Raw genomic sequence first — 9,850 nt, forward strand, 5'->3', positions numbered from 1 at the left:
ACCGTTACTCGGCCTTTCAGCTGACTTCATGTAATAGATGAAGAAACATTCCTCAGAGATTTCACTGTCGTGTTTAAGACACCAGCCTGTGATGATCTTTATGACGTGGTGTGTTATCCTCTTGAAAGCAGCCATCAGACGCTGATGTACATGGTCAGCAGCAACACTCAGGTCGGCCGTGGTGTCTAAATGCTGCTCAGTTGGTTCTAAGAGACCCAAAGTGTGTCCAGGAAATGTCGTCTGCACCAGCGATCGCTGCTTTCATCTTCCTGACATCTATTCTGACCGTCGCAGCAGAAACCGATCAATGTTAATAACTATCAGTAACACCTGCTGCTTCCTCTGTGGTCGCTGTGACATGAAGGCGCTGTGTCCTAATCCTCGGCTCCGCAGCCCGACCTAACAAAACGCTTCGATGTTAACATTTACAATGATTACTATGATAGTTTGACAGGCAACAGTTTGCACAAAATAAAAGCTTCAGACACGCAGAGAAAATGAAAATCAACCCAGTGAAAGAAGAATGATGCAAAACCAGAAAGAGAAAAAGATAAACGCGAGAGAAGAGAGAGAGGGGCGAGAGAAAATGTAAATTTTCCACAGCTCTGTGGCGTGGGAGTTTCTCTGCTTCCTTTCTTCACACATTTTGCCTGAACACACACTCATTCACACATCATCATTATTAAAACCTTCTATGAATGTGATAACAAATAAAAAGTGCATGAGAGAGCAATCCCAGTAATCTGTGAGGCGGAGAAAACGAGCTTCCTGTTTCCGCTCCGGATTCTCTCGGGCTGGGATTTCTGACTGGTTCCACTCAGGTGTGCAACCTGGGTGGAGCTACGCTAACATTACAATCAAAAGACTGGTGCAGCACAAAGAAACAGACGCTTTCAGCTCCCAGGTTTTACATATCAGGTCCTGTGCTTCCACAGGAGTTCAGGGTAATTAGCAGCCAGGCACTGCTAATCAAATGCACTCATTAAATGATCAGCAGCAGTTGGAGCACCTCCATGCTTAACGAAAAGTTATAAAGTCATTAAAAACAATCTGAAGTCCATCCATTCGCTTCCACTTCTCATTTTCAGGGTCGTGGGGGGTGCTGGAGCCTATCCCAGCTGTCATGGGGCAAGGGGCGGGGTAATTGAACTCAGGACCTTCTTGCTGTGCGGCAACAGTGCTAACCACCGTGCCACCCCCATCTGAAGTCCATCATTCTAAAATATTCAATTATTCACAACTGAAAAACATCCAACTGTCTTCCTGGAAGTGGACGTCCCGGCAAATTCCCCCCAATGCTCACAGAAACTAGGAAACTGCCCCAGAGCTCCATCTCAGACTCTACCGGCCTCACTCAGCATGTTAAATGTTCGAGTTCATGGCAGCACAGTTAGAAACAGAGTATTGTGGGGCGATCGTGGCTCAAGAGTTGGGAGTTCGCCTTGTAATTGGAAGGTTGTCGGTTCGAGCCCCGGCTTGGACAGTCTTGGTCGTTGTGTCTTTGGGCGAGACACTTCACCCGTTGCCTACTGGTGGTGGTCAGAGGGCCCGGTGGCGCCAGTGTCCGGCAGCCTCGCCTCTGTCAGTGCGCCCCAGGGTGGCTGTGGCTACAATGTAGCTGCCATCACCAGTGTGTGTGTGAATGGGTGGATGACTGGATGTGTGAATGGGTGGATGACTGGATATGTAAAGCGCTTTGGGGTCCTTAGGGACTAGTAAAGCGCTATATAAATACAGGCCATTTACCATTACCATTGGCTTGTTTGGCAGGGATGCAGAGAGCTTGATAAACTGGCTTTTATAGAGCGCTTTGTAAATTCTACTTGAGCACTCAAAGCGCTTCATACAGCAGGCCTCATTCGCACATGTTCATACTGCAGTGAACGCACCGCAGAGCAACTGGGGCTTGGTATCTTGCCCTAAATGGTAAACTGGCACAGAGACTGGAGCAGCCAAGGATCAAACCACCAACAGACGACCTTCTCTCCTGAGCTACAGCTGCTCTCTCTAAGAACATCTCAGCATGGTGTAGCTCTGCATAGCTGCATCTGAACAAACCACCTCTGGAACAATGTGCACAAATATAGCCAATCACTCAGAACACACGTCTACTAAGCATCAGCAGGGAGGTGGCGATGATTTGTACCTTGCAGACATGAAATCAACCGTGAACTCCTCAAACGTGAGGCCACAACGTGGCTGAAGTTGGATCATACAACAGGACAGCGACTCCAAGCAGCAGCCAATCTCCAACAGGATGGCTGAAAAAGAATCAAAGTCCATAACCACACAGAGCCGCGTGAAACGGCGCTGCAGAGCATCTACGACCATGTGGAGGCTGATTACTTCAAGTTATTGCTGCTGATGCTGGCTCTGCAAACTGCTGAATCATGACATAGTTAGTACTTAGTTTTTCCTCACACCGCTTCATCATGTTGGCTTCATGTTTGTTAATTAAATAATGTTTTTCATTTCTCTGAGCTTGCATTTAGCTAATTTCACTGAATCCCTACATGAAGGCAGTGGAGCTCAGCTGCGTTCAACACGACAAGTTTCAACAAATAAAAATGTAAAGTAAACAGAATTTGTTTCATTCGCCTCTCTGCTCGGCTAAGTTCATTTGCAGCTTGGTTCAGACGGTCAGTGTGCGGTTAGACTCTCTAAAGGCCGGCGTTACATAATGTTTACAGTGGAGGCATTTAGCAGAGGCTCTTTGCCACAGAGTCTTACTGTAAGTGTGCAGCCATGTGCTGAGTGCCAGGCTGACTGCGCTCCCAGTGCGATCAGCGTGAGGGTCACTGAACTCATCACCAGCAAGACTTCATATTTAACAAGAAGCTTTTCTTTCACCCTCACTGAAGCTTTAGTTTGAGCACAAAGGAAATCAACACATCCTCAGACTAAAGGTCAGGTCAGCGCTCTCACTTTAAGCTGTTTAACGTCGGTTTGATGTAAAAATGAAGCAACGCTGAATCACACCATAGATCCAGAAGCTGCAGTTCCTCTAATGACCACCGGAAGCAGTCAACCCTCCCATGTTAAAATGTCCAGTTCCTCCACCACGTCTGAGCTGCTGGTGCTGTTGTTGGTCCATCAAAGGTCAATTCTAGTTTTATAATAGTCTGCTGCTCAGCAGTAATCCAAATATGGTCTGGCTCTGAAAAACATGCTCACTGTGGGTGTGTCCATCTTTTAAATACAGTCTGTGTGCTAACATAAGTGCTGCTATGTAATTTAAGTCCAGGCTGCATTGAGGTGTTTTAAGCTTGTAGAAATCCTGACTAAATGTGACTTCACAAACCGATGAGCGATCGTTCGTGCCACTGGTGTTATCTGTGTGTTGCCTTTCTGCTGGAGTGAATGGACACTGAAGATAAGCAGGGATATCACCGGCAGAGCCATCCTGAACTATTTCTGTTTGCAAGGCCAAACGTCGTGTGTCGGTTCTCAGAGATGATACGAAGATGGAACAGAGGATACTCTCACAATACAGAGATCGGCACAGGAGATGGATTCAGTCCGAGAGGAAAAGGATTAATTTGCTACTCGTCCGCTGTGTCGGTTTTCAATCTCTGCCCCGAGGAGAAAAAACATCCACTTCAAATCTATTTCTTTCTTTTTAATACAAAGTTTTCTGCAGTGAAGAGAGAACGGAGACAGAGTAGCCTTGGCATCTTGTTTTCTTCAGTCCCGCCTGTTTATTTCCATTATCTGGATTTTATTTAGTTTAATATATGTGCAAATCAAAGAAAATCTGAGATATTCATCTTCTTACTGGAGCTGACAGGAGCTGGAGGTCATTTGCCACGCTGTCTTTCATCTTCCTCCACATCGCCGTAAGCAGGAGGTGAGGGCAGAGGGTTCGTGGAGCCGAGGGGAGCTGGTAACGCTCCACGATGGCCTGACTGGAATATGAAGTCCTAAGTAAGAGCGTTAATGTCCCTGAGGGAACCAACACGCGGAATAATTTATGACTTTATACGTTATTTCGCACTCGGGTTCTGTCTCTGGCTTTTCAGAGGACGAGGACTCCTTCCCTTTTCATCTCACATCACTTTCTCCTCCAGTTTCTGTTCGGCTCCCAGTCACGGTCTCACTCTCTTGTCTCTGATTGGTTGGGAAAGATGCACGTCCACTTCAAAGACTACAAAGACATTGCTATTCTGCAGGAGAGGAGGACGAGTGGACAGGGTTGGATGGAGGAGACGGAAATAGATGTTGAGAGGGGAGAAGGGAGGATGGGAAGGTGGAGGTGCGGTGCTGGTGCTTCAGATGAGACTCAACACGTCTCAGTCGAGCTGCAGTGTGTGCAAAAACTCGTGCCTGCTGCAGAAAGGCTGAACGTTGATGGAGCTCCGGGGCGACATCACACGCACTCATTCACACGAGTTGAGAGAAATCAACAAGGACAAGTTCTCTAACTCTCTAAGTTTGCACTCAGGGAGCCGTTTAGGCTTCAAAGTGAGAGCTGAGAACAGAGAAATGATGCAGAATCCTCATCTATCACACGACTCCAGTAAAGCACTTCTCTCTGGCTTATTTGTGCTTCCTTGATAAAAGTCCACGCTTGGCTTTGTGGACACCATGTGCTTGTATGTCATTAACTTGCGTCTCTGCGGTTTGTTTTGGCCTCTGTGCTCCTCTTTTCTTTCTTCCTGCTGTCCCCGGGTCTGACTGTTGACACTTCCTGTCTGATCGTTTAAACGATCGATTCATTACTTACCAATAAAATCTTTTATATAAAGAAACTTGAAACAAACACTTCTGACAGTTTTCAGGCACACAAAGATTGTGTGTTACACCTGTGTTACATGAGGAGGGTGAATTTCATCAGATCATTTCCGAGCAGCTCTGTTGGACAGATCATGTTTCAGCACAAAAACAATTCAGACATCAACATGAGAGCTCTAATATTCAGGTTTCAGGCTCTTTAAGCCTCTTTGTTACATAAGAAGCTGTTTAAGGTCTTTCTGATGATTTCAGTGACCAACACTGAGTTTGTCACAGTCCCGATTCTCCTCTGACCCTGCTCTCGACCTTATCTCCAAAGAATCAGGTGCAGTGTGTGTGTGTGTGTGTGTGTATTCATATCTTTATGGGGACCAAAATCCAGGTCCTCACAAGTTTGAAGGCATTTTTGAGAGTCAAAATGTGGTTTTAGTGTCAGGGTTACAGTTAGGTTATGGTTAGGTTTAGGGTCAGGGTTAGGGGGAGGGGCTAGGGAAAGCATTATGTCTATTTGATGTCCCTACAAGATATGAATACCCGACGTGTGTGTGTGTGTGTGTTTAAAGGTTGACCAGTAGGACCTGTGTGTGTCTGAATACGCCTACTTACTTGTTTACATAATCCAATATGAATAAACATGAGATGATTTATGAATAAACATGTACGAGGCAGCAGTGTGAACACACACACACACTGCTGGGAAATCTCAGTGCTTCATGAATATTCAGGCGGCGGTTCTGTCGTTCGTTCTCACACTCATTCGTTCTGTTTTCCTCTCAGACTGACGGCTCTCTCAGGCTGGATTGACACTCGTCCCACTAAGCCTCTCCTCTCTCCTCCTTCACTTCTTTCTTCACTCTCCTCTGTTCCTCTACCTTTACCCACCCACCCACCCCCTCTCACACACACACACACACACACACACACACACACACACACACACACACACACCGGGCAGCCATCACTTCCTCACTTGCCACACTTTCCTCTCCATCTTTTCTTCCTTTTCATGTCTTCTTTGGTCGCCTCTCAATGAGGTCATCCACTCTTTGACCTCTCTCTCCTCCTTCCTCGTCTCCTTTCCTTGCTCCTCAGGTTTTAATGCACCAACTAAAACATTTCCACAGTGGCTTTGTTGTTTTTGTTCATCAGACGTAGTGAATATTCAGTGTTTTATGTTTTAAGCTGTTCACTTTGGTCCTGCAGTCTTAGAAGCTTTACGACTAAAATCTGGATATTTTGTAACAGTTTAGAGGTTTCGTTATGATGCTTCATCATATCTTCTTGAACATTAGGGCCCAGCTCCAGTCCAGCTTCAGCACGTCCAGCTTCATCGCGTGGAGGCTCTGCTGTTCCAGATTCATTCGTTTTAAGTGGAGGTGAGTTATAAAGGCCTCCAGCTCAGAGTCAGGAGTATTAACAGCGGTCTGTGGGTCCAAGATGGAGGAAAGTCAATGTTTCATGAGTGTGACTTTATTTTGAAGGCGTTATGCTTTTAAAAACAATATTATTACCAATATGAACAAACAAGAAAGAAGAAAAGATCACAAACACATGGAAGCAGGTCAGACATGCTGTTACAATTTGGTTTTCCAGTCAGTGGACTTGATCTTAATACAGAAATCTGACAGCAGGTTAAAATGCTGCAGACTGTTTGTGTTGGAGAAAGCCGAGGGAGTCCCGGAGCTTCCTGCTGTATTTTTGAAGTTTGACTCCACAGAGTTCGGCGTGTTACGGAGCAGGTGAGTTAGCAGCCGGATCGGAAATGGCCTTTAGTCGCTAATGATCTGGTGGCCGGGTGTGACTGATGAGGCGACTGACAGCTACGACACAGGATCCGACTGCTGTGAGATAAAGACGTGATGGTTTTTATGAATATAATGCATTTCTATTGTAACACGTGTACTTTAAGGTGAAAGGTGAGAACAATATTTAAATTGATCCATTCGGCTCATTTCCAGCTCCGTGTTTTAGTGCTTGGACTCTGCTAGAGCAGCTTTGCATGATTCAAAGGTCAGAATAATCCTAACTTATCTCATTCTGTCTGAAACAAGCTCCTCCCATTTAATCAGAATCAGATACTTTATTAATCCCTGAGGAAAGTATGTGTGTTGCAGTTGCTCCAAGACAGTAACAATAACAGACTGAACTAAAAATACAAAATGTTACAGAACTGACAAATTTAAGAAATAGCACCAATTCTAAATATCAAGAATTTGAGAAGATCAAGATTTAAGCCAGCTTTCTTCTACCTGAGGATGGCGGTCATCATGACCATATAAGGATAACTGCTCATGATGACATCATACAGAAGAGTAGGGTAAAAAAACTGTCTGAAACTGAGTGTTTGGAACAGTCTGATTATTTTAAGTCTTTAATATGAACAGCTACAGAAACAGGAGATGCATGAGAGACAAGGAAAATGAAAAGTCTCGTGAAAAAATAAAAAGCTTTGCAAACTTTAGAATGACAGATTACTATTTAAATATGTTTCACGATAGGCTAGTTAAACAACACTGAGTTCAGACTCTTCGTACCTCAGTGCTTGGCATGAAGCTCACAGATCTGGAAACAATAACTGGTTTAAGTCATCGTTGAAGGAACGTCTGACCCTTCTCTAACTACATTTCAGAGAAACACAAACCTGACTTTTGGGAAGAAAATGTGAATAGCTGTTGATTTGTGTCAGCTGGAATAATTAATTCCTTTGTTCTGTGATTGCCAAGAGAAGTGGGAGAAGTCTTGGCAATCAGAGAAATGACATATTCTTATTGGCTGTCAGGGGCGGGCTCGTCACTGATGGTGACTTAGACCTCAGAGAGCTCAATCTTAACAATATTTCCACAGGTGATGAAATATTCCAGCAATCAGTGTTTTCACATCATGCAAACATCAAACTTTCTCTTAGATATTAGACACAGAAACCGCCTTTAGTGGAAACTTCCAGGTGTTTGCTGTCCTAGCTCGCATCTTCCATTGTGTTTGCACAGTTGCTGTTATGTTACTGCTGCAGCTGTGGTGGAAGTTTAGGGCTTGTTTTGTGCTGCCATGATCAAAGTATCTTAAAGCTGGTCTTTCCTAGCGCTTGGTAGACGCTTGGTTTCTTCATGTCTGCCTCTTCCTCAGCCTGTCATGCAGCGACTTGATGGTCCACGCTTGTTCCTCTTCCTGTTCCTCATCACGTCTGTCTTCAGCTGCCTGAGGCTTTCTTGGAGCAGCGTGTCTCGGGAGGCTATCATCCTGATGTACTAAGCTCCGTGTTTCACACACATGTTGGTTTTATTTGGTCTGCAGCACCTGGAGACGTGTCTCACAGTCGAGGAGTTGCTGCATAAAAACTGAGACTAAATAAAAACTAAAAGCAGACAAAAGCAGCTTTTCTGAGCAGAAAGAAGGAAAGTCACAGAGAGTCGATGAAAGGTGAAGTCGTGCGGTGCTCAGACCTTTAGTGTGTTTGTTTACAGGCGGAGACCTTTCTGTGACCTTTCCCTCTCCGATGGACACACAGATTGTTTCAAATCCACCGTCTTGTTTACTTTTACATTATTTAGCTCGATCATTTGCGGGCCCCACAGAGTCGGGCCAAAACCTTTAACACAAACTTTAAAAGGTCAAAGTACATTTCAGCATTCAGAATGTGTCAGGTCCGATTTAGTGGAGGAGAAATGACCAAAGTGGCCCGTGTATCAGCAAAGTACGAAGACACAAAAAACTCCTAAAAAGCTGGAATTCTGCAGAAAATGTCGTTTTACAAAATGCACTGACGAGCACATCTCAAGACTTCATTATTTCTTCACAATGACATGTCCTCCCCGCTAAGAAAACAGAACAAATCTACGAGAAAAGAGCGAAAAATTACACACTGTGTTCAAATCTCTGTCCAGCATGCAGGTCATGAGTCCGGCTGGAGCCACGTCTCAGAGGTCAAAAAATCCAGCTGTGGACCATTTAAACATCTACACTTATGCCTGCTGTTAGCAGCATCATGCACATCATGCTCCCAAACACAAGAAGCAAAAGCAGCTTTTGTCACACACGAGAGTCACGAGTTGGCTTTGAGTTTTTCTTTCCATAAATAAAAACATTTGCACCAAGAAATGAAGCAGAACAAGAAGCAGCAGGTCCAGAAAGTTCCTCTCCAGAGTTTTCCACGAGCAGCTTGCATGAGGATGCAGAGGGAAGCTGGGGAGGTGCTGCCCCCTCTGGTCCTCACCGGTCCTGCAGTAACTGTTACACTGCCCGGTGACGAGAACATGAACAGGACCACAGACGGACGGCGGCTCAGTGCATTTACTCAAGTACTGCACTTGTACTTTATTGAAGTATTTTTCATTTGGATATTTTGGATACATTAAATGTTTTATGTTTTGTATATGATGCATGTGTGTCATCATCCGCAGCTGCAACATTAAAGTGATTTCCACATTAATGAATTAAACATGACCCAGTGGACCACAGCATGCAGATTTTAATACCAAGACTTTTGCACTGTTACTGTCTGAAGTAAAGGACGCGTTTCCCTCTGGAGAAGACTTTTCTACCTTTTGAAGGTTGCCGGTTCGAGCCCCGGCTCGGACAGTTTCGGTCGTTGTGTCCTTGGGCGAGACACTTCACCTGTTGCCTACTGGTGGTGGTCAGAGGGCCCGGTGGCGCCAGTGTCCGGCAGCCTCGCCTCTGTCAGTGCGCCCCAGGCTGTGGCTGTGGCTACAATGTAGCTTCATCACCAGTGTGTGAATGTGTGTGTGAATGTGTGGATGACTGGATGTGTAAAAGTGCTTTGGGGTCCTTAGGGACTAGTAAAGCGCTATATAAATACAGGCCATTTCATGCAGAGGCACAGGCCTGCACACGAGCATCAAATCATACAATATCTTTGATCAAATATTCTAATATTAAACAGCAAACGTCTCATAAAAATCTAAAAATAAGTCCAGAAGTTTGTTTTGAATTTTCCCGTCATCTCATAACTCGCTCAGACTTATTTAGAGCAGAGGCATCATGAGCTGCGTCTTCAGTGGCCCGGAGCAGCGAGCCCATCGTACCAGCTTCACTTACACGATCATTTCCATGTGCAGGTGCCCACAACACAAACACAACAGTCGCAGTAAGAGCCACAGGCCTG

Source organism: Copadichromis virginalis, linkage group LG20, assembly GCF_057382275.1.
Source record: "Copadichromis virginalis isolate Kocher_CV1m ecotype Utaka linkage group LG20, C_Virginalis_male_GT1.1, whole genome shotgun sequence".
In the NCBI taxonomy this organism is placed as follows: domain Eukaryota; kingdom Metazoa; phylum Chordata; class Actinopteri; order Cichliformes; family Cichlidae; genus Copadichromis; species Copadichromis virginalis.